Consider the following 25,490-nt stretch of genomic DNA (forward strand, 5'->3'; position numbering starts at 1 on the left):
CGGAGAGAGAGATCTCCTGATGCAGATATTTTAAGATTTAGCCTTTGAGTTTCTTTAAGATATTGAAGAATTCTCTTAAGCTCATTCCAGTCTCGTTGGCATGGCTTGCTTACACGTCGGCAGAGAATTCCCACTGTGGCTGTGATATCCGGACGAGTTGTCGTTGCTATGTACAGAAATGCCCCCACTGCTTGTCTGTAACTCTCATTGCTGGGTAGCAGATTTTTTTCTCCTTCCAACTTTAAGTAGGACAGATTCATTGGTGTTGACGCACCTTTGGCTTCTGACATTCCAAACTGGTTTAGTACTGCGGAAATTTTAGAACTTTGGTAGAGCAGAAAAGTCCCATCTTCCTCTCTCTGGATTTGGATTCCTAAATAATATGTCACATTTCTAAGGTCCTTAGTTTCAAAGTGCTGGTTGATAATTTCACCTAGCTTTGCAATTTCTTTTTCTTCTTGATGAGACATGATTACATCGTCTACATATATAGGAAAACATACATCCACCCCTTCGCTACATTTTTCATATACAAACATAGATCAGCTTGAGATCTTTTAAATCCTTCATCCATTAAAACTTTGTTCATTTTCAAGGTCCAAGCTCTTGCCGACTGATTAAGTCCATAGAGAGATTTTTGCACTTTACAAACCAGGTGCTCTTTGCCCTTTTTAATTTATCTCTCGGGCTGGCTCATGTACAACTCTCCTTCAGTGTCACGATGTAGGAAGGCTGGTTTGATGTCAAAATATCTCACTGTCATCTGTTGAACTGCAGCTACGGACATTAAAGTTCTGAATGTAGCATCATAATCTTCACCATACTTTTGCGAGTACCCTTTTGCGACCAATCTTGACTTAAGCCGGTGAACTTTACCTTCTGAGTCATATTTGTTTTTGAAGACCCACTTACATCCTATAGCTCTTTTTCCTTGTGGTAGCTCAGTAAGCTCCCGTGTCTGGAGTTGGTGAAGGGACTCCATCTCTTCATTAGCAGCATTTATCCACTTCTGCTTCTCGTGGACAGGCAGTTTTTGCATCTCTTGCCATGACTGTGGCTCTGGTTCAGAAGTGTTCTGACCATAAAAGAAAGGCATATAACTGGGATACGTTTGGACTTTCTGATCTCCTGATTGGAGGTTGATTTGGTTCTGTAATGACCAGAGGTCCAAATAAGATCCAGTGGGTCAGAAACCGAGACTGAGGCAGAAATCCCAAAAGAGTCTTTACTCAAGCAGTAGATAAAGTAGAACTTAGTATATGGAAGAAACAGATTGAATACTCTTATACAGTACACTCACTCAGCCACAGCTGAAATCACTATGCTAATCCAAGGTTCCCTGATGAGTGTATTACACAGGGATTTGAAATAAACTTACCTATCAGAAAGGTCAATTCACGTACTCAGAGAACAGGTGTAAATCTAATGTAGTGATATCAAGGGACCCCTGGAATGGCACACTGAGTATAACCTACACAAATCTACAATAACAATACATATAAATATAATACAAAGGTCCTTAAGCGCTTCAACTAGGGATACTCGGGTATCTATGACTATGGTACCTTTAACCTGAGGTGAATCTCCTCTCAGGCATATAGATTGCATCGGCTGCAGCCAGTCCCAAATCTTCGGCACCAATCAGTTGCAGCAACACAAGGTTCCTCGTCTTGTCGGCCGGTGCCGAGCCCAAATGCCAGGGACTTATAGTTCTGTAGCCTCAAGATGCCGTCTCTCCTCTTGTAGTCCTCATGAATTCTCCAAGAGGCAATATGCCTGTTTCTGTCTAAAATGTATGTCCAATATTGCTTCTCAGCTCATCACAACAGGGACTCCACAGAGCTCTACAGTCATACAGCTCTCAGGAACGCTCAGTCTTTGTTCCACAGCAAGGTCTCAGGCTCTCAAGTTGAAGGGTTGCAGTACACAGTCTCTTACAGTGTTCAATCTCTTTGCTCCTCACAAGCTGCTCCACACACACAGTGTCTCTGGAAGCTTCCCTTACAGCTCTTCACAGGTGACACTAGGCCCCATCCCCCAGCACACACAGATTCCCAGGCACTTGCAGCACCTGCTCTTAGCTGTAGCAGGCAAACACCACAGGGTCCTAGTGCTCTCCTGGTGTAATCACAGTTCACCCTCTTACAGTTCTTCTGTGTCTTCCTTGGTGGCTTCAAAACTTATCCACACTTCAGTGTTTTCCTTTTCGGTGTCTGTGTTTGGTGATTGAGATTCTTGTTCTTGCTTCTTAGGTTGAATAACTGGTGTAACTTCAAGGAATTTGAGTGATACAGAGTTTTCAGCAATCATTACATCTCTGCTGATTGTTAGTGTTTTGGTCTCTGGGTGCAGGATTCTGTATCCCTTTTGAGTTTCGCTATAGCCCACCACTTCGAACTTTTTTCTTTGTGAACATGCACAAATATTTTGCTTCTAAATATCCTGAGGTGCTTCAGGTTAGCGTTCTTGCAGTTCCATAGCTCATATGAAGTTTTATTTGTGGCTTTACCCGACTTTCTGTTTTGAAGATAGCAAGTTATCACGATGACTTCTCCCCAATGCGTTGTAGGTAGATTTGCATCAAACAACATACTTCTTCCACTTTCACAAAGAGTACGTTTTTTTCTCTCTGCAATGCCATTTTGTTCTGGGTTCTATGGAATGGTAGTCTGGAACACAATTCCATCCTTTTTCAAAATGGTTTGCACCTTACCTTTTGTATATTCGGTTCTATTATCTGCACGCAGACTTTTGGCATTCTTCCAAATTTGTTAAACATTACAGCAAGATATTCTTCAACTTTCTGTGGAACTTCATACTAATTGTGAAGCAGGTAGGCGACTGTATATCTGGAGTAGTCATCAATAAATGTGAGAAAATATATCTTCTTACTAGGAGTTTGAACACTCATTGGACCGCATACATCTGTATCAGATCCAGAGGCTGTGCAAATCTAGTGGTGCTTATTTTAGGAAAGGATTTTCTGGACATTTTCCCTTTTAGGCTACTTTCACATATCAGTTTTTGTGCATCAGGCGCGATGCCGTATTGCCGGATCCGGCATAAAATGTGAAAAACTGATGCACCAGTTCCAGTTTTTTGCCGGATCAGGCCACCGGAATATGCCGGATCCGGCAAAAAAACGGAACCAGTGCATCAGTTTTTCCATCCGTTTTGTCCATTTTTTTGCCGTTTTTTGCCGGATCCGGTTTTTAAAAAACGCCCAAAAGCCACCATTGGCTACTGGTATTTACAGGAAATCCTATATATACCTTGGTATACACCCTGTTGAGAGGTTGTTGTTTTGGAGCAAGATGGAAGCCATTATTGGGAACATCGCTCAGGCTTACATTGATTTCACTTTTGAGGCCAATTCTTTGGCAGCAATTGTCATGGCGAAGGAGCGATAAGGCAGCGTATCATGCGTCTGCACAGACGTCGTTTCTGGATTCACCCTATAACTGCACAGAGGCTGACACTGGGAGTGTTTGCAACATTATATCTGGCGTTGCGAGGAAATCCAGAGAAGTTTTTTCATTATACAAGGATGAAAGTGGAAACTTTTGATTTTTTGCTGGACAGGGTTGGAGAACTGATCCGGAGACGTGACACCTACTGCCGCTTCTCCATCTCACCACCGGAGCGTTTGATGGTCACTCTCCGGTAAGGCAATTGTTATTGTATATCCTTCAAAGCAGACTTCAGTAAACTGGAAATGTGTCTCCTCCTGTTGTTGCAGTTATTTTGCATTCATTATTTTTTTAACTTTTCACACAGATTCCTTGCAACAGGCGAATCCCTTTCGTTGCTACATTGCCAGTATAGGATTGGGATTTCAACATTATCAGGTATCATCAAGTACACATGCCGCGCATTGTGGGACAGTCTACATGAAGAGTTTATTCCACAGCCCACAACAGAGAGGTGGCTCGAAATAGCTGACCAATTTTACAGCATCTGTCAGTTTCCAAATTGCCTGGGTGCAGTTGATGGCAAGCACATCAGGATCACTAAACCAGCATGATCGGGATCTGAGTTTTTTAATTATAAAAAATATTTCTCAATAGTCCTCATGGCGATTGCAGGCGCCAAGTACAAATTCATTGAGGTGGATATTGGGGCCTATGTATGTTCCAATGACTCACAAGTTTTTAAAATTTCAGCAATGGGACGTAATTTGTACGGGAACACATTCCAATTCCCACCTCCAAGACCGCTTCCTCAAACTTCTGGGCCACCACTGCCATTTGTCTGCATAGGTGATGAAGCCTTTCAACTCTCAGAACATCTGCTCAAGCCATACACAAGCAGAGACTTGACACCAACAAAAAGAGTGTTCAACTATCGCCTGACACGAGCACGGAGGATGGTGGAGTGTTCTTTTGGAATTCTTACCACTAAATGGAGAGTACTGTTGACCACAATTAACTTGAAAACAGAAAATGTGGATGAGGTGGTAAAAGCATGTGTTGTCCTACACAATTTGGTTATTACTAAGGAACAGATTGCCATAGAAGACAATGATGTTGAAACCACATTGCATGATTATCTCAGTGTTAATGTGCGAAGTACTCTAGCAGTGTCCAGAATGAGGGACACATTTGCCGAGTACTTTATGTCACCTGAAGGTAGAGTTGAATGGCAGGATGACATGGTTTGAGATGTTAAAAGCAATTTTTTACCTTGTTGTACGAAATCATGTAGTGTGGTGTGTAGAAAATAATATAGGGGATATAAAGTGGTATTATGGAGGGAGGATGGGTTTGGTGATTTCTACTATATTATTGACCTCTTTGTCCCTTTTTTGCAAAAAATTATTTTCTTGTTTTTTAACAATTCTGATCGGCACTATGCCGACCACCATATAAAAATACCCCAGTGATGGGTATGCCAATGTGGCACCCGCTGGTGATCCAAGGACCTTCCACAGTACTGCCAACCAGCAGGCCTCCCCCCACCGCCACACACGTACGTTACTCATACACATTCTTGTACATACACTCCCATACATTCACATACTCACACACACCTACTCTGACACAATCACTCACACACTCACATACTCACACACACACTCATTGAGTTTTATACATCGACATGTTATATTAACAGTAAAAGAAACAAAAAACATTTGATTGACTGAAAAAAAATATATTTTTTATCAGCTTTAGCTGAAAGTTTTTCTTTTATATTTTTGTAATAAAATTTTTTTATTGGTAACAACAAAACACATTAAAGATTGGTGTAATGTGTAGCGGAAATAGTATTGGAGGGGCTCTCAGTTTGGACCATTTCAACAGGGGTGTTGTGGGAGGATGGAGTTTGTGAGGGGTCAGATAGAAAAGGACAAGGTATCGGAATGGAGAAAGAAGGTGAAGGGGTGGATAAAGCTGATGAAGGGGTGGGATAACAATAGACGGGGGAAACTAAACTGTGGGTGAAGGACGGTTGAAGTTGGGATGTGGAAGGAGACTGGATGTATTGGGCAGGAAGTGTAGGTTGGGAAGGGAGTGTAGTTTGTGAAGGGAGTGGAGGCACGGATGCAGTTGGGAACTGGTACGGGGAAGCAGACTGGAAAGGGGCAGGAGGTTGGAAATGGGGAAAATGGTATGGTACATGAGGGGTTGGAAGGACCGGGCCTGGAGCAACTACTGGGCCAGTTGCAGGGGCTGCTGATGTCACCTGTGCTAAGGCCACCTGGCAGGCTTGCATTACATGCAGCTGCTGTTCAGGAGTTAGGTTGTCCAGCCGCTCAATTACAGCTTTGAAAAAAGAATGATGCGGCGCTTTATTTGCATCTAGATGCATCCTTTCAACACGCGTGCCTAAATCAAGCACCTCTCTACTAACAAGATTGAACCCAGCAGACATTTGCTGGGTCATGACTTTCATAGCGTTTTGAAAGGATGCATGTAGATTCAAAAACTCCGCAGCAAACTGCCTTTCCTGACCCCATTGACGCAGCCGCCCAGAACTCAAAGGTGTTCTATGGAGCGCAGCTGTGTCAGAGGGGTGAGGTAAAGGAAAGCCTACCTCGTCAACAGCAGCTTTATGTAATGAAGCCTGCACAGATGCTCCAGCAGAGGTGGATGGGGCTGAGGGATCACACACAAGGGAAGGCATGGAGGGTGCAGAGGGGTTGGGTATGTTGTGGTCCATGGTGATGGCCTCCTGGGGGATCACTCCAGAAGGGTTCAATGCAGGCCCCCGCGTGCTGCTGAAGGTGCTATTGAAAAAAGTAGAAAAAAATAGACATTAATATCATGATATTGATTAGCCCTGGCTGCAAAAAAAAAGATTACACATTTGACCATTTTTTATTTAGTCACTTCTGGTAGGAATGTTTACCTTCTTGTCACCATAGTTGATCGCAGGAACGACTGGGCCTCAGCATATTTATAGCGGCTCCTGCGTCCTCTTGATCTGCTGGGAGCCTGCATTTCTTTGTTGAACTCCTTCTTGAAGCGATCCCGCATTGACCGCCACCGCAACTGAACTCTTTCCCCTGAAAATTGAAAGCACAAAATGGTTAGAATCAAGCACAATACATCCGGAAACATTACTGAAATGTGAATACTTACGCTGTTCTTTCTGTGCCCGAGAATGGAGTTCCTCCCAGTTATATACCACAGCATGGCACACTTCCTCCCAGAGTCGTCTAGTAACACTAGCATCCACATGGAAGCGGTCCGCCGTATTCCAGAGCGGCTCACGATCTCTCACCATGTCATTTAAGAGGTCAACATCTATAGCTACATCCTCACTTCGGAATCGTGAGCACGTTCTGAAGCCTGTTTAAAGACAAAAAAGGTAAACATAACAATCACAGCATTAAGTACAAACCTTATAAAAGTCCTAAAAAAAATTACTTACTCTATGGCGACCGCCCCGGCGTGGTTGCCGACGACTCTGGGAGGCACTTTGAGGAACTCCCGGATGAGCCACAGATTCAGAAGCCTATAATGAAAAAAAAAAGAAGAAAACGAAAATTAAATGCTGTTATGTTGATCTTGTTTTTAGGTCCAGTGATGTGTATGAACATGTTTTAGTGCAGGGGTGGGGAACCTTTTTTCTCCCAAGGGCCATTTGGATATTTATACCATCCTTCGGGGGCCGTACAAACTCCTCCCACAAATTACATCCTGACTCTGGCACTGGTGTCAGGACGTAATCTTTCATTGCATGCCCTTCAGTGTTCATTAGTGATCACTGCGTGTGTGTGCTAACAGAGCAAGAAGAAATTAATGAGTTTGTGGCAATCAAAATACAGCTCCCTGCCCAAGAATGCAGTCCCTGAGAATATGCCCGGGGGCCTGATAAAAGGTCATCGAGGGCCGCAAATGGTCCTGGGGCCTGAGGTTCCCCATCCCTGTTTTAGTGCAATGGATGCAAAGATACTTACATGCGGGGAGCCCACGCCAGGCATTTCTCCGCTACATCCGTCTCCTTCTGTGAGACCCTCTGGTTCAGCTTCCTATTAAACAAGAATGCGTATATAGGGTTATGTGAACCAAGAATGTTCTGGCAAAAAAAAAAAAAAACTCATTTCGCTGGCGATGTGAGGGAGGGCTCCCAGAAGAAGACATGTCTGGCTGAAAATCTGTAAGTGAAAACAATTGTTACCTACAACACTAACCATATTCAAAGCTTTCAGGCCTGTATACTTACAATATGGGTTGCAATAGCTTAGAATTTGGCAGTAGTGTCCTGGGCAACTTCCTGCATGAAAAAAGCACGATGAAGTTTAGATTTGTGCTGTGTGCAACATTTATTTTTACAATCAAACAAAACAACAAAAATAGTAAAAAATAAGATATTTTGAATTCCACTCTCACCACCCTATAAAATGCAGCTTGGACAACAAACCATCGCAAAATTACTATGTATATACTCGTGTATAAGCCGTCCAGGCCCAAAAAATGGGAACACTTACAGTATAAGCCCAGTGTGTAATCCATACACTATGGCCCCATATGCTGCTCCATAGAATATGCCCCCATATGATGCCAAAAAAAAAAAAAACTATTGTGGGTCCATCGCCCCTGTCTGCCACTTCTTGTGTCAGTGACTGTTCATCCAGCAGAGGGGGACACGCACTTATCACATCAACGCACCCACTGAGGATGCAGCAGAGACCGCAGTGAGCAGCAATGGACCCAGGAAAGGTGGATATCACTATGCTTGCATCGCACAGATTCAGAAATGGTAATTAGCGGTACCACGTTACCACTGAAGACAGGAAGGGAGACAGTGGAGAAGCGAGCAAGGCTACAGATATGACAGCAGGATGATCTGTGACACCCCTGCTCCCCCTCTGACCCACAGGTAGATGACCCGTGTATAAGCCAAGAGGGGGACTTTAAGCCCCAAAAATGGGCGTAACATCTTGGCGTATACACGAGTATATACGGTACCTCCCCCTACAGAATTTACACATAAATACACACACCCACCCACGCAAACTACTTCACACTGTCCTTCATAATTAAAATCCCTCCCCACACTGATGACCACACCTGAAACTTTTTAAAAACAATAGTACAATGTATGAACAATATACAGTAGGTGTGTGTGTGTATATATACATATACATGCCAGGCAGGCAGCAGCAGGTTCAGCATGGGACTCCAGCGTGGTGGCCAGCAGTGACAGCAGTGATGGGGGTTCTGTGGCAGAGGGTTCCAGTGGCGCTTGTGGGGGTCATGGTGGTGACTAGTCAGCAGGAAAGGCGGCAAGACACAGTTGCTGGCTGTGACGGGGATGGGTGCACAGGCATCGGAAGTCAGACAGACAAAATGAAAACCTATGCTTGCAAGAAAATTTTTATACTCACACTCAAACTCCTGCTCGCTGGAGGTCCAATAGTGGATGGCTGTCAAAAATCCAGTTAGTTGGTGGATGTCTGGCTGGCTGGTGTATATGTGGCAGATCCAGTGGCTGTGTGGCTCCAGTAGCTCTTTCTCCTCTGCATTCAGGGTGATGAATGCCCTCTACCTTTCCTATAGGGTGGGTGAAGATTGGCAGGTGTTTTTCCCCAAATGTGATACTTTTTGGAGCATGCCCAGTGCAAAACCGGATCAGGCGCCGGAATCAGGCAAAAACCGGATGCCGCCGGATCCGGCGGCCATAGGCTACCATTATAAAAAAAAACGCATGTCGCCGGATCCTGCGTCATCCGGTTTTTTACTGCAGACAAAAAACGTTACATGTAACGTTTTTTCCAGACGCCGGACAGGCTGTTTTTGCCGGATCCGGCAAAAACCGGATACGCCGCATAGGCATCCGGCGCAATGCGGCAATAATGAAACTCTATGGGGAAAAAAACGGATCCGGTGGCAACAGGCGCCGGATCCGGTTTTTACAATTTTCGCTGCATCGCGCCTGATGCACAAAAACTGATATGTGAAAGTAGCCTAAGACAGCTAGTGCACTTTATCATTTAACTACACTGGTTGATTCCAATGCAATTTGCAAGTTGAGCTAGCTTCCTTACTGCTCCTTGGTCTCTGTGCCCAAGACATCTGTGCCATTCATGGATACAGTTCTTAAGTAGATCATGTCTAGCACTGTACACTCTTTCTTTGCATTTTAGCTGATAGAGTTCATCTTAGACTTTTCCTTCTGCAAGAGTGTGACCTGTTGTGAGTTCATTTTCCCCTTCACCATTGAGGTCTGATGAACTCCCTCTTCTGGTGAAGGATGGTAGTGAGGCTGATTACAAAGCACCTGAGCAGAATGATGATGACTGGGTGACTGGGATTGCTGACTGGATATAAGGCAGGCGACGCCCTTCTACCTTACGGGTGATTACTCTCGGGGATTCTTTGAGACCACTCTGATTCCTGCTCCTCAAAAGCTAAGTTTTCTGCTCTACTTTTTGCATTTGTGTTTTGGTTTTGTTTTGCCTTGTTTTTCCGGATTCTGCCTTTCCCTGCTAGGTGAGCTGAATTCCTTTTTGCTCTGTCTTCAGATAATTCCTGAGTACTGATATAGTCTTTTTGAAGCCTAGCGTCTTCAGGGCTTTTCTCCCTATCAGTCTGTTGGCTCTTGTTTTTGAGAGGCTTTTGCCGGATTGCAGACAGCAGCTTTTCTATTCTGTCCTTTTTAGTTAGCTTGGGCTCCATCATTTGCTCAGCCTATCTTTCTATCTGTGTGAGTGTTTTTTCATCTTGCTTCACCGTCATTATATGTTGGGGGCTGCCTATTGCTTTGGGGTCTGCTCTGGGGCAGTTTAGATTTCCCTTTCTGTCTTTAGGCTATGTAGTTCTCCGGCTGTGATCGAGGGGTCTAGGGCACCGTAGGAACCCCCCACGTCTACTGCTAGTTGTTGTTGTTAGGTTCAGGGGTCTGCAATCCGATAGCTGCCAACTTCTCTAGTTTTCTGGACTTAGCTAGCATTTCTGTTTTTGCCTCCTACGGTGACTCATTCATAACAGAATCACCAGCCATACCGCAGATCCTAGGGTACTCAATAGCAGGAAAGAATTGTAAAAAAAAAAAAGTGTGTATATTTTTTCCTCTATATCTCTGAGGCCATAGGGGGAATTTTTTTTTTCTCTCAATGGAGATAAAGCAATTGTCTGATCGTGTGGAGCAGCTCACTGTGGAAGTGCGGGGAATTTCCGCCTACCTTGCTCATTCTCATGCTGCTGAACCAAAGATCCCTACTCCTGATGTGTTTTTTGGGGATCGGTCTAAATTTTTGAATTTCAAAAATAATTGTAAATTATTTTTTGCCTTGAAGCCTAACTCGTCAGGGAGCTCCGCGCAGCAGGTTAAAATTGTCATCTCTTTGCTGCGTGGCAATCCCCAGGATTGGACGTTTTCTTTGAAACCAGATGATCCTATTCTGACTAATGTGAAGGAATTTTTTCAAGCCTTGGGGTTGTTGTATGACGAACCTAATGCTATTGATCAGGCTGAAAAGACCCTGTTGGCATTGAGCCAGAGTCGAGATTCTGCAGAATTGTACTGTCAAATATTCCGAAAGTGGGCGGTCCTTACTACCTGGAATGATAATGCCTTGGCAGCTCTCTTTCGGAAGGGTTTTTCAGAAGCCGTAAAAGATACTATGGTGGGATTTCCTGTTCCCTCTGGTCTTGACTAGAGTTGAGCGAAACGGGTCGAAAAATTTCAAAAGTCGCCGACTTTTGGCAAAGTCGGGTTTCATGAAACGAAACCCGACCCTAGGATGAGGTCGGCCACGAGGTCGGCGACTTACGCGCCAAAGTCGCGTTTCAAAAGTTTGTTTTGCGCTCTTTTTCAGCCAATCAGGATCCACAGACACTGTGGGCAACGTGATGACATAGGCACGGGTCACCACCATCTTTCAGAAGGGCATGCAAGTGATTGGCTTGCTTTGGTGGGCGTCACAGGGGGTATAAAAGGGCGTGCACGCCGACCGCCATCTTACTTCTGCCGATCTTAGCATAGGGAGAGGTTGCTGCTGATTCTGTAGGGAGAGCGTTAGGCAGGGAAGAAGAAAAAAAAACTGCTTCTGCTGCTAGCGATTTTGCCTGTACAACACACCAGTCACTGTGTGTGCAGTGCAAGGGGAGGCTATATAGTGGTGTATCAGTGGTGTTGGTTGTTGGGCTGCCTTCTAAGGCTTCCTGACATTCCTGCATTGCTGTTTACCCACTGCTCCGCAAACTGCTCTTTTAAAAGCAATCCCAATTTTTTTTTTTGTCCTGCTGAGAAGAAAAAAAAACTGCTTCTGCTGCTAGCGATTTTGCCTGTACAACACACCAGTCACTGTGTGTGCAGTGCAAGGGGAGGCTATATAGTGGTGTATCAGTGGTGTTGGTTGTTGGGCTGCCTTCTAATGCTTCCTGACATTCCTGCATTGCTGTTTACCCACTGCTCCGCAAACTGCTTTTTTAAAAGCAATCCCAATTTTTTTTTTTGCCCTGCTGAGGTACTGAGCGTGCATTTTTTCACACCATACAGCGGTGTACGCTCCTCACACAGTACCGTGTAACGGCTGTTATCACAGCCACAGTGAAGCTATCAGTGTGTCACTCTGTGAGAATAAAACGAGGACATGTTCCGTTCTTACAGACCTGCACTCTAGGGAGATTCCTATTCTGCCCAATTCTACATACACCTTGTAGTTTGTGATACACTAGCCAATTTCTGCCTGTGACATAGCGCTGTGATATTCAGTGGGCCTCACACAATCCATAAGTGTCCAGTGTCCACAAGTGTGTGCAGAAATTCAAAATCTCACTTATCCTCTAGTCACTTTGGTCACAGCTGTGCCATCGAGCCTGTCACATAGCGCTCAGATATTCATTGGGCCTCACACAATCCAAAAGTGTCCAGTGTCCACAAGTGTCTGCTGAAATTCAAAATCTCACTTATCCTCTAGTCACTTTGGTCACAGCTGTGCCATCGAGCCTGTCACATAGCGCTTAGATATTCATTGGGCCTCACACAATCCAAAAGTGTCCAGTGTCCACAAGTGTGTGCAGAAATTCAAAATCTCCCTTATCCTCTAGTCACTTTGGTCACAGCTGTGCCATCGAGCCTGTCACATAGCGCTCAGATATTCATTGGGCCTCACACAATCCAAAAGTGTCCAGTGTCCACAAGTGTCTGCTGAAATTCAAATTCTCACTTATCCTCTAGTCACTTTGGTCACAGCTGTGCCATCGAGCCTGTCACATAGCGCTCAGATATTCATTGGGCCTCACACAATCCAAAAGTGTCCAGTGTCCACAAGTGTGTGCAGAAATTCAAAATCTCCCTTATCCTCTAGTCACTTTGGTCACAGCTGTGCCATCGAGCCTGTCACATAGCGCTCAGATATTCATTGGGCCTCACACAATCCAAAAGTGTCCAATGTCCACAAGTGTCTGCTGAAATTCAAAATCTCACTTATCCTCTAGTCACTTTGGTCACAGCTGTGCCATCGAGCCTGTCACATAGCGCTCAGATATTCATTGGGCCTCACACAATCCAAAAGTGTCCAGTGTCGACAAGTGTCTGCTGAAATTCAAAATCTCACTTATCCTCTAGTCACTTTGGTCACAGCTGTGCCATCGAGCCTGTCACATAGCGCTCAGATATTCATTGGGCCTCACACAATCCAAAAGTGTCCAGTGTCCACAAGTGTCTGCTGAAATTCAAAATCTCCCTTATCCTCTAGTCACTTTGGTCACAGCTGTGCCATCGAGCCTGTCACATAGCGCTCAGATATTCATTGGGCCTCACACAATCCAAAAGTGTCCAGTGTCCACAAGTGTCTGCTGAAATTCAAAATCTCACTTATCCTCTAGTCACTTTGGTCACAGCTGTGCCATCGAGCCTGTCACATAGCGCTCAGATATTCATTGGGCCTCACACAATCCAAAAGTGTCCAGTGTCCACAAGTGTCTGCTGAAATTCAAAATCTCCCTTATCCTCTAGTCACTTTGGTCACAGCTGTGCCATCGAGCCTGTCACATAGCGCTCAGATATTCATTGGGCCTCACACAATCCAAAAGTGTCCAGTGTCCACAAGTGTCTGCTGAAATTCAAAATCTCACTTATCCTCTAGTCACTTTGGTCACAGCTGTGCCATCGAGCCTGTCACATAGCGCTCAGATATTCATTGGGCCTCACACAATCCAAAAGTGTCCAGTGTCCACAAGTATCTGCTGAAATTCAAAATCTCACTTATCCTCTAGTCACTTTGGTCACAGCTGTGCCATCGAGCCTGTCACATAGCGCTCAGATATTCATTGGGCCTCACACAATCCAAAAGTGTCCAGTGTCCACAAGTGTCTGCTGAAATTCAAAATCTCCCTTATCCTCTAGTCACTTTGGTCACAGCTGTGCCATCGAGCCTGTCACATAGCGCTCAGATATTCATTGGGCCTCACACAATCCAAAAGTGTCCAGTGTCCACAAGTGTCTGCTGAAATTCAAAATCTCACTTATCCTCTAGTCACTTTGGTCACAGCTGTGCCATCGAGCCTGTCACATAGCGCTCAGATATTCATTGGGCCTCACACAATCCAAAAGTGTCCAGTGTCCACAAGCGTGTGCAGAAATTCAAAATCTCCCTTATCCTCTAGTCACTTTGGTCACAGCTGTGCCATCGAGCCTGTCACATAGCGCTCAGATATTCATTGGGCCTCACACAATCCAAAAGTGTCCAATGTCCACAAGTGTCTGCTGAAATTCAATATCTCACTTAGCCTCTAGTCACTTTGGTCACAGCTGTGCCATCGAGCCTGTCACATAGCGCTCAGATATTCATTGGGCCTCACACAATCCAAAAGTGTCCAGTGTCCACAAGTGTCTGCTGAAATTCAAAATCTCACTTATCCTCTAGTCACTTTGGTCACAGCTGTGCCATCGAGCCTGTCACATAGCGCTCAGATATTCATTGGGCCTCAGACAATCCAAAAGTGTCCAGTGTCCACAAGTGTCTGCTGAATTTCAAAATCTCCCTTATCCTCTAGTCACTTTGGTCACAGCTGTGCCATCAAGCCTGTCACATAGCGCTCAGATATTCATTGGGCCTCACACAATCCAAAAGTGTCCAGTGTCCACAAGTGTGTGCAGAAATTCAAAATCTCCCTTATCCTCTAGTCACTTTGGTCACAGCTGTGCCATCGAGCCTGTCACATAGCGCTCAGATATACATTGGGCCTCACACAATTCAAAAGTGTCCAGTGTCCACAAATGTCTGCTGAAATTCAAAATCTCACTTATCCTCTAAGCACTTTGGTCACAGCTGTGCCATTGAGCCTGTCACATAGCGCTCAGATATTCATTGGGCCTCACACAATCCAAGTGTCCAGTGTCCACAAGTGTCTGCTGAAATTCAAAATCTCCCTTATCCTCTAGCCACTTTGGTCACAGCTGTGCCATCGAGCCTGTCACATAGCGCTCAGATATTCATTGGGCCTCACACAATCCAAAAGTGTCCAGTGTCCACAAGTGTGTGCAGAAATTCAAAATCTCCCTTATCCTCTAGTCACTTTGGTCACAGCTGTGCCATCGAGCCTGTCACATAGCGCTCAGATATTCATTGGGCCTCACACAATCCAAAAGTGTCCAGTGTCCACAAGTGTCTGCTGAAATTCAAAATCTCACTTATCCTCTAGTCACTTTGGTCACAGCTGTGTCATCGAGCCTGTCACATAGCGCTCAGATATTCATTGGGCCTCACACAATCCAAAAGTGTCCAGTGTCCACAAGTGTCTGCTGAAATTCAAAATCTCACTTATCCTCTAGTCACTTTGGTCACAGCTGTGCCATCGAGCCTGTCACATAGCGCTCAGATATTCATTGGGCCTCACACAATCCAAAAGTGTCCAGTGTCCACAAGTGTCTGCTGAAATTCAAAATCTCCCTTATCCTCTAGTCACTTTGGTCACAGCTGTGCCATCGAGCCTGTCACATAGAGCTCAGATATTCATTGGGCCTCACACAATCCAAAAGTGTCCAGTGTCCACAAGTGTGTGCAGAAATTCAAAATCTCCCTTATCCTCTAGTCACTTTGGTCACAGCTGTGCCATCGAGCCTGTCACATAGCGCTCAGATATTCATTGGGCCTCACACAATTCAAAAGTGTCCAGTGTCCACAAGTGTCTGCTGAAATTCAAAATCTCACTTATCCTCTAGTCACTTTGGTCACAGCTGTGCCATCGAGCCTGTCACATAGCGCTCAGATATTCATTGGGCCTCACACAATCCAAAAGTGTCCAGTGTCCACAAGTGTGTGCAGAAATTCAAAATCTCCCTTATCCTCTAGTCACTTTGGTCACAGCTGTGCCATCGAGCCTGTCACATAGCGCTCAGATATTCATTGGGCCTCACACAATCCAAAAGTGTCCAGTGTCCACAAGTGTCTGCTGAAATTCAAAATCTCACTTATCCTCTAGTCACTTTGGTCACAGCTGTGCCATCGAGCCTGTCACATAGCGCTCAGATATTCATTGGGCCTCACACAATCCAAAAGTGTCCAGTGTCCACAAGTGTCTGCTGAAATTCAAAATCTCCCTTATCCTCTAGTCACTTTGGTCACAGCTGTGCCATCGAGCCTGTCACATAGCGCTCAGATATTCATTGGGCCTCACACAATCCAAAAGTGTCCAGTGTCCACAAGTGTGTGCAGAAATTCAAAATCTCCCTTATCCTCTAGTCACTTTGGTCACAGCTGTGCCATCGAGCCTGTCACATAGCGCTCAGATATTCATTGGGCCTCACACAATCCAAAAGTGTCCAGTGTCCACAAGTGTCTGCAGAAATTCAAAATCTCCCCTGTCCTATAGACACCTTGTACCTTGTTTTACATTACTATATAGTTTGTTGGATTTTGTCTACATTTCTACCAAAAATGAGGAAGGCTGGTGGAAGAGGCCGTGGAATTGGGCGGGGGTTGGCAGCTGGTAATGATGGTGTTGGTGGTGGATCTGATGGTAGTGGCAAGAGCAAAATAGGTCCGAATGCAGGAGGTGTTGAGCCTGCGTCATCGTCTGGCTACATAAGGCCTCGAACGCTTAGTTTTCTAGGAGTTGGCAAACCGCTTTTAAAGCCAGAGCATCAGGAAAAAGTTTTGTCTTACATTGCTGACTCAGCCTCCAGCTCTATCGCCTCCTCTTCTTCAATTGTAAAAAGTAAAAGCACTGAGTCGTCATTGGAGGCTCATGTTCATGAACCACACCTTTCCTTTTGTCCTTCACCCCAACCAAGATTGAAGGATGACGCAGGCCATACTACTGATTACTCCATGGAGCTGTTTTCACATACCATGCCTGGATTATCAAGTGAAATGGTGAATTACCCAGGCCAAGATGAATCTGACATGGAGTGCACTGATGCACAGCCGCTGATGGATGATTCTGCTGGTACATTCACTCAGAGCACTACATTGTCCTTGCAGTGTACAGAGCCAGATTCTGACCCTGATGAGACTCAGGTGCCCCTTCCCGCACACTATACCACCATACACGGTGACACAGAGGAAGGTGCACATGACATAGAAGAGGAGGTGATGGATGACCCAGTTGTTGAGCCAGATTGGCATCCATTGGGGGAAGAGGGTGCTGCTTCCAATAGCTCAGATGAGGAGCATCCACAGCAGACATCGACATCGCAACAGCTGTTATCTGGCAGGCCCGGAGCACTCCAAAGACAGGTTCCAAACATCAAAAGAGTTGCTGGACAGCTTGTCCAGAGGGTCAAAAGATCACAGCGTGCTAGGCCGCAAAATGTCTGCCAAAGTAGGAAGAGTGCAGTGTGGCACTTTTTTGACCAAAATCCTCATGATCAGGCCAAGGTTATCTGTAAGAAGTGCGCAAAGACCTTTAGCCGAGGGAAAAATCTGAAAAATTTGAATACCAGTTGCATGCTTAGACATTTAACCAGCATGCACTTGCAAGCATGGACACAACTCCAAACCTCAAGTGCCACATGTGCAACTGATCACAACGAAGGTAGTCAGCAACGCTACATTGTTTCCCCCACTGTAAGCCCACCGGATAGCACAGCAGCAAATGTTGAGGTGTCGTTGCAAGGCCACAGCAGTCAGGGAATCCCACTTGTATATCAACGAAAGACTGATTCTAGGCCATCAGAAAGAACAACAACTCCATCACCATCATCAACCCTCTCTCAGTCCGCCCTGTCTACCGCTACTTCCACCATATGCAGCTCTCAAGTCCAGCTCACCCTCCCAGACACTATGAGTAGGTCAAGAAAGTACTCAGTCTCTCATCCGCGTACACTGGGTTTGAACGCCCACATTGCCAAACTAATCTCGTTTGAGATGATGCCCTTTCGGTTGGTGGAAAGCACAGCTTTCCGCGAACTCATGGCCTATGCAGTACCACGCTATGACCTACCCAGTCGCCACTTCTTCTCTCGCAAAGCCATCCCAGCCCTCCACCATCATGTGAAAGACCGCATTGTCCATGCACTCAAGCAGTCAGTGAGCGGAAAGGTGCACCTCACAACTGATGCATGGTCCAGTCGGCATGGCCAGGGCCGTTACGTGTCCATCACTGCGCACTGGGTTAATGTGGTGGATGCAGGGTCCACAGGGGACAGCGGTGATTGGACAGTGCTGCCTAGCCCACGGTATAGGAAACAGTTGGCTGTAGGCGTTCGACCCTCCTCCTCCTCCTCCAGAAGCGAAAGCTCGTCCACAGAGCGCAGTCGTACGAGCACTCCATCTGCAGCTGCCACTGTTGCACACGATGTGTCCCCCTAACGAGCAGCTAGTGGAAAGCGTCAGCAGGCTGTGTTGCAGATGATGTGTTGGGCAACAGACACACCGCCGAGGTGCTGGCCGAGTACTTGAAGCGACAAACTGAGTCATGGCTGGGCAGTGTACATCTTGAGGCAGGCAAGGTAGTTAGTGATAACGGCCGTAATTTTGTGGCAGCCATAGCCCTTTCAAAACTCAGCCATATACCTTGCTTGGCTCACACCTTGAACCTGGTGGTGCAGTGCTTCCTCAACAATTATCCGGAGTTAACCGCCCTGCTCCAGAAGGTGCGAAGACTGTGCGCGCACATCCACCGGTCGCCTGTACACTCCGTTCGTATGCAGAAGCTGCAGCGATTGCTCCACCTTCCCAACCACCGCCTCATTATCGACATTGCAACAAGGTGGAACTCCACCCTGCACATGGTGGAGCGGCTGTGCGAGCAGAGGCAGGCCATAGTGCATTTGTGGGAGGATACACGGCCAGGCACTTTGAGAGCAGACATGGAGTTGACAGGTGTGCAGTGGTCGAAGCTGAAAGACCTCTGTAAAGTCCTTCAGTGTTTTGAGGAATGCACACGGCTGGTAAGCACAGACGACGCCATCCTAAGCATGAGCATCCCACTTATGCGTCTGCTCATGCAAACTTTGACGCACCTTAAGGAGCAGGCATCTGCAGCCAATGTTGATGAGGAGGAAGAGGAAGAGGGAATCCTTGATGACATTCAGCCATTGTCTGCTCAGGGACCTCTCCTGGACGAGGAAGAAGAGGAGGAGGATGATGGGGATGATTACTTAGGGGAGGAGGATGCATCTCGTGGGGCAAGTGAAAATGTTGGCGTGGCAAGGTCTGGTACAGGGTTTATGCGTGACTGGAGGGATGTGGATTTGCCAGAAAATGCTCCTCCAACCAGCACTCGCAGTGCATCATTGACACCGGGAACATTGGCCCACATGTCAGATTATGCCTTGCAGATCCTAAAAAGGGACCCACGCATTGCCAAAATGATGAACGATGACGACTACTGGTTGGCCAGCATCCTGGATCCACGCTATAAAGGCAAATTACAAAACATCATGCCACAGGAGAACCTTGACCTAATATTGGCTAATAAACAAGCAACTCTGGTAAATCGGTTGCTTGAGGCATTCCCAGCACACAGCAGCGGTGATGGTTCTCACACGAGCCGTACGGGCCGGGGGCAGCTTGGCAGAGGTGTTCGTGGTGCACACAGCAGAAGTGGCGTTGGAGACAGGGGTTTCATGACAATGTTGTGGACTGATTTTTCAAATACCGCTCACACAACTGGTAATACTGCATCGATGGAAAGTGACAGGAGACAGCAGTTGTCAACTATGGTTATAAACTACTTTTCCTCCCATATCGATGTTCTCCCACACAGGTCATTCCCCTTTGACTATTGGGCCGCTAAACTGGACACCTGGCCTGAATTGGCCCAATATGCCTTACAGGAGCTCGCTTGCCCAGCTGCAAGTGTGCTATCGGAAAGAGTCTTCAGTGCAGCTGGATCAATCCTGACAGAAAAAAGGACCCGTCTGTCAACCCAAAATGTGGATGATCTAACCTTCATTAAAATGAACCATGCATGGGTTTCCAAGGATTTTGTCCCACCTTCCCCTGATGACACATAGGGTGACAGAAAAATGGCTTGCTTTGGTCCACCTCTTCCTGGGACTTCACCTATTTCGCCTTTTGCATCAGCTGAATGTCCAACATCAACATATGCCACTTTCTAAAACTCCCTAACTGTGCTGCCTCCCCCCCATGGCCGGGGTCACCACCTAGCGCACGACACCGTGCGAGTGCCGTTGCCCTGGACAGGTGGATAGGCCGACTCTTGGGTGCGGGCACTGGCACAGGGTCCCTCATAGTGCAATCAAGTGTCTCTGACGGTGGTGGTGCACACCCGCCGTCAGACACACCGCTGTACTATGAGGGGCCCAGTGCCAGTACCGACGCCCACGAGTGGGCCCCCCTTGCTTGGGCACGTCCCCAGCATTTGCAATCTTTACCTCTCCCTGCTCCTCCGCTGTGTAATCTGGGCCGTCAAATCCATACTGTGCCTGACACCGTCTGAGCCTGCCTCCTGATGTATAGACATATATTTTGAATGTGTACGCTATCCATACATGTTATCCGGGGATACGGTACCCTTTCTAACCTTTGTGCAATCACGTGCAATCCATACTGGGCCTAACACCGTCTGAGCCTGCCTCCTGATGTATAGACATATATTTTGAATGTGTACGCTATCCATACATGTTATCCGGTGATACGGTACCCTTTCTAACCTTTGTGCAATCATGTGCAATCCATACTGGGCCTAACACCGTCTGAGCCTGCCTCCTGATGTATAGACATATATTTTGAATGTGTACGCTATCCATACATGTTATCCGGGGATACGGTACCCTTTCTAACCTTTGTGCAATCACGTGCAATCCATACTGGGCCTAACACCATCTGAGCCTGCCTCCTGATGTACAGACATATATTTTGAATGTGTACGCTATCCATACATGTTATCCGGGGATACGGTACCCTTTCTAACCTTTGTGCAATCACGTGCAATCTATACTGGGCCTAACACCGTCTGAGCCTGCCTCCTGATGTACAGACATATATTTTGAATGTGTACGCTATCCATACATGTTATCTGGGGATACGGTACCCTTTCTAACCTTTGTGCAATCACGTGCAATCCATACTGGGCCTAACACCGTCTGAGCCTGCCTCCTGATGTACAGACATATATTTTGAATGTGTACGCTATCCATACATGTTATCCGGGGATACGGTACCCTTTCTAACCTTTGTGCAATCACGTGCAATCCATACTGGGCCTAACACCGTCTGAGCCTGCCTCCTGATGTATAGACATATTTTGAATGTGTACGCTATCCATACATGTTATCCGGGGATACGGTACCCTTTCTAACCTTTGTGCAATCATGTGCAATCAATACTGGGCCTAACACCGTCTGAGCCTGCCTCCTGATGTATAGACATATATTTTGAATGTGTACGCTATCCATACATGTTATCCGGGGATACGGTACCCTTTCTAACCTTTGTGCAATCACGTGCAATCCATACTGGGCGTGAGAACGGCTGGCGAGCTGTTAAGCAAGCTACAGCACCTGTGGTTTGCACACGTAAGTTTTTCATTTTTTCAGGAATGACGGTGAGGCCTAATTCCGGAACTGCGGTTGACCTGCACTTACTGGGAAATCATTGTTCGCGGGTGTAATATCCACACGTTATGAAGAATTCAAGGTATTAAACTTTAGATATGTTTTATTCTTCGTCCTCCAGCACACAGCATAACAGTTGGATTACCATGCTACACAGAAGTGAAACTGAAACCTCCCTTCTCATCCCTCTTGTCTCCACCCCCCAAGTCCCATAAGTCTGGCTTGCTTAAAGAGACAGATCTAATTATTATACATTACATCATCCCCTTTTTTTTTTTTTTTTACTATAAATAACCCATATTACTGATAAATGCAACAACATGAAAACGTCCAAAGAAATCATGTGTCTGTTTAGTCTTATTTGTTCAATTCCAAAACCAGAGAAACAAACAAAAAGAAAAACAAAACAAAACTGTAGTTACACTTCTTCAATAAGCCTCGATGGAGCTCTTCTCTCTCGTGTAGGATAACATCTGGGCTCATTGAGAGGGTTCATTATTGCTGGACCAGCTACCTCTTGTTGGTTCTCTCCACCATCGGATACCAAATCTTCCACCAAAGAGCGTTCATTGTCATCATTCTGTGGTATGATTTTAAAATATGAAGAATTTCGCGTTATGGAGTGTCCATCTCGTTCAGCTGTGATCATGCTGCCTTTCCTTTTAGTAATATAATATTTTGCAGGACCATATACAGGTGAGGTCTTGTTGGTTGGTCTTTGACGTACCACCACGACATCCCCTCTTTCGATGGCACTTGACTGTGTCCTTCGCCTTCTGTCTGCATAACGTTTCATGGCTTGTTTGTTGGAGAAATCTGTGGATCTCACTGAGGAGTCACTCGGTCGGGGATGGCTGGTCACATCAGGGAGACGTATACGCAGGGTTCTGCTGAACATTAAATGAGCTGGAGCATTAGTAGTGGAGTGTGGCGTATTGCGGTAATTACGCATGAATTTGTATAATGACTGTTTCAGTGGGATGTGCTCCAGACTCGCTGCCTTGATACGTTTCCCCAGAGTGCGCATAAAACGTTCCACAATTCCATTGGCTTGCGGCCAGCAAGGTGTGATTTTCCTGTGATTGAATCCCAAGTATTCAGAAAATTGTGTAAACACATGTCCATTGAATGGAGGTCCATTGTTTGTTTTGACCACTCTTGGAATACCATATGCCGAGAAAATGTCGTCCAGCTCTGGTATGACATTATTAGCAGATGTTGAAGAGATAAATGAAATGACAGGGTATCGAGAATATTCATCAATTGTTACGAGAATGTATTGGCCATTTGGCAATGGTCCATATATATCGACTGCCACTTCCTCCCAGATAGCAGTGGGTAACGGAGACATTTGTAATGGCTCTAAGTTTGATGATGGAGTGATTAATTGACAAGTAGAACAGCGTCTAATCTTTTCTTCCACCAAGTGATCCATATTTGGGAACCACACTTTTTCTCTGAGTAACTTCTTTGTGCCAACAATTCCTAAATGACCTTCATGTGCTATCTGTATGACTAAGTTACGCAAAGTCTTAGGTACAACTAGTTTGGTACCTCGAAGAATGAGGTGTTCTTCAGTGACTGATAATTCCTCACGTACGTTTGAGAATAGTTTTAACTCTTTCAGATCAATCTCAGAATCAGGAAATTTTTCCTTTTGAATTTCATGCCACCTTCGATTTTGGATGATTTGTATTAGGGCACAGAGTGTCTTGTCTTTTGTTGTTTCATTTATAAATTGATCAAGAGAAAGTGCTTTTGGCACGGCATGATCTGTAACAAAACGTAGGTATTCTTCAATAGAGGAATGCACAGGTATATCATCATTAGTAGGATGTCTTGAAAGATAATCAGCCGGATTGCTGTATTTTCCAGGTTTGTGAACAATTTTATAGTTGTAGTCCTGTAGACGTAGGCCCCATCGTTCAATTCGTGCAGGCATTTTAGCTCTGAGATTTCCAAAAATTGTAAGAAGTGCTTGATGATCTGTGACAATGGTGAAGGGAGCTCCATAGAGAAATAAGTGAAAGTGTTCACATCCCCAGACAACTGCCAAGCTTTCTTTTTCAGGTTGAGAATATTTTCTTTCAGTGTTTGTTAAGCTCTTACTTGCATAAGAAATGATGTGAGGATTTTGATTGTTATCCTTGTACTGCGCTAGAATAGCACCCAGTCCCACGGGACTGGCGTCCACAATCAGTTCAGTTCAAAGAGCTGGATCAAAATAAGCCATAGTGGTCGTCGAGCAGAGTTCATTTTTAATTGTTTCAAAAGAGGCCTGACAGTCTTGAGACCATTGAAAAATACAACTTTGTTTTGTAAGTTCCCGTAGTGGATTGCTGATTGTTGAAAAATTCGGAATATATCTAGCACAGTAACTTGCCATTCCAAGGAAAGAACGCACTTCACTGGCATCCTGTGGAATTGAGGCTGTTCTGATAGCTTCCACTTTCTTGGGGTCTGGTTGTACTCCTTTTGCCGAGAAGATGTGACCATAGAATTCTAATGAACCCTTGTCAAACTCGCACTTCTCTTTGTTTAAAGTGAGTCCAGCAGAAAGCAGACATTCGAAGATAGCATATAGAGCACGATTATGCTCAGCTTGAGTTTTACCAAAAACCAATATGTCATCACTGTAATTAAAGGCATTTGGGATGTGTTGAATGACACTCCTTATTGCATCCTGAAAAATTTCTGCTGCTGAGCAGACTCCAAAAGTCAATCTTTTGTATCTTCTGAGGCCCACATGGGTGGAAAGTGTGGTCAAGTATCGGGACTCTGGACTCAGTTCTAATTGATGATATCCCTTATTGAGGTCGAGCTTTGAGAAGACGGTGGCTCCATTTAATAAATGAATAATGTCATCAATCGTAGGCGAGATATGTCTTTCCCTCTGGATAGCGGTGTTGGGCAGGCGCATGTCAACACACAGTCTCACTTGATCAGGAGTCTTTGGTTTTGGAACTACCACAAGTGGAGAGACCCACGGAGTGGGACCAGTAACAGTTTCAATAACGTCCTCATCCATGAGCAATTGGAGTTCCTTTTCTACCTTCTGTCTCAGGTGAAATTGAATACGCCTGTGAGGCTGGGCTACTGGACGAACATTGTCATCCACATGAAGGTGTACTTGAGAGTCCTTTAGTTTTCCCAAACCACTAAATGGGGAGGGAAAGCTGTTCACCATAGTTTGTACATCCATATCCGCAGGGTCAGTTATGGTATGAATAATCTGGATGAGCCCTAGCTCCAAGGCAGTGTGATAGCTGAGAAGACAGCCTCCCGATCCTTGTAATGTGTGGAAAGTGGTTTTCTGCCTGTTTTCTTTATATCTAATTTCAGCATCAAATTGTCCCATTATAGCTAGAGGTGTTTTAGATCCATAAGGAAAGATTTTAGTCTGCACTTGTTGTAAGACTGGCCTTGTTTTCAATTGTTCATATGTAGTGCCATCTATGATATCCACTGAAGCTCCTGTATCTATTGTAAAGGTAATGTCAGTGTTGCAGATTGAGAGTGTAACACAGGGAGACTGTACTGAACCAGTGACAGAGGTAGTGAACACATAGTTCTCAGTCGTAGACATTTCTTCTGTGTCCTGATTTATCACTTTTACATCTGCAGATTTTTTCATAGGCAGCGGAGGCTTGTAGTGTGCTGATTTGCAAACAGCTGCAAAATGATTCCCTTTTCCACATTTACTGCAGGTTTGTCCCATAGCTGGACATTTGTTCTGGTGGTGAGGGAAATCCTGTCCACATCTATAACATTTCTTCTGTTTCTGGGCTTGTTTGTCTGGTAAATTTTTCTGTTTGAGATTATGCACATGTAATTTATCCCCATTCTCCATTACGGTAGCCTGATGATTTGCTATTTCTATAGCACGGGCCATTTTGAGCAAATCATGTAGAGAGATATCCTACTGCAGAGCCTTACGCCTTAGGTTATTAGATGAGCAGGTGTCAATTATTTGAGTTAGGATTTCATCATCTACATCTGTAAAGGCACATCCATGTGCTAACTCTTTCAGCCGTGTGACATAAGTGTCTATGGACTCTTCTGGAAGCTGC

This window comes from Dendrobates tinctorius, unplaced genomic scaffold (genome assembly GCF_039654945.1).
Source record: "Dendrobates tinctorius isolate UK_male_01 unplaced genomic scaffold, ASM3965494v1 ptg000391l, whole genome shotgun sequence".
NCBI lineage: Eukaryota > Metazoa > Chordata > Amphibia > Anura > Dendrobatidae > Dendrobates > Dendrobates tinctorius.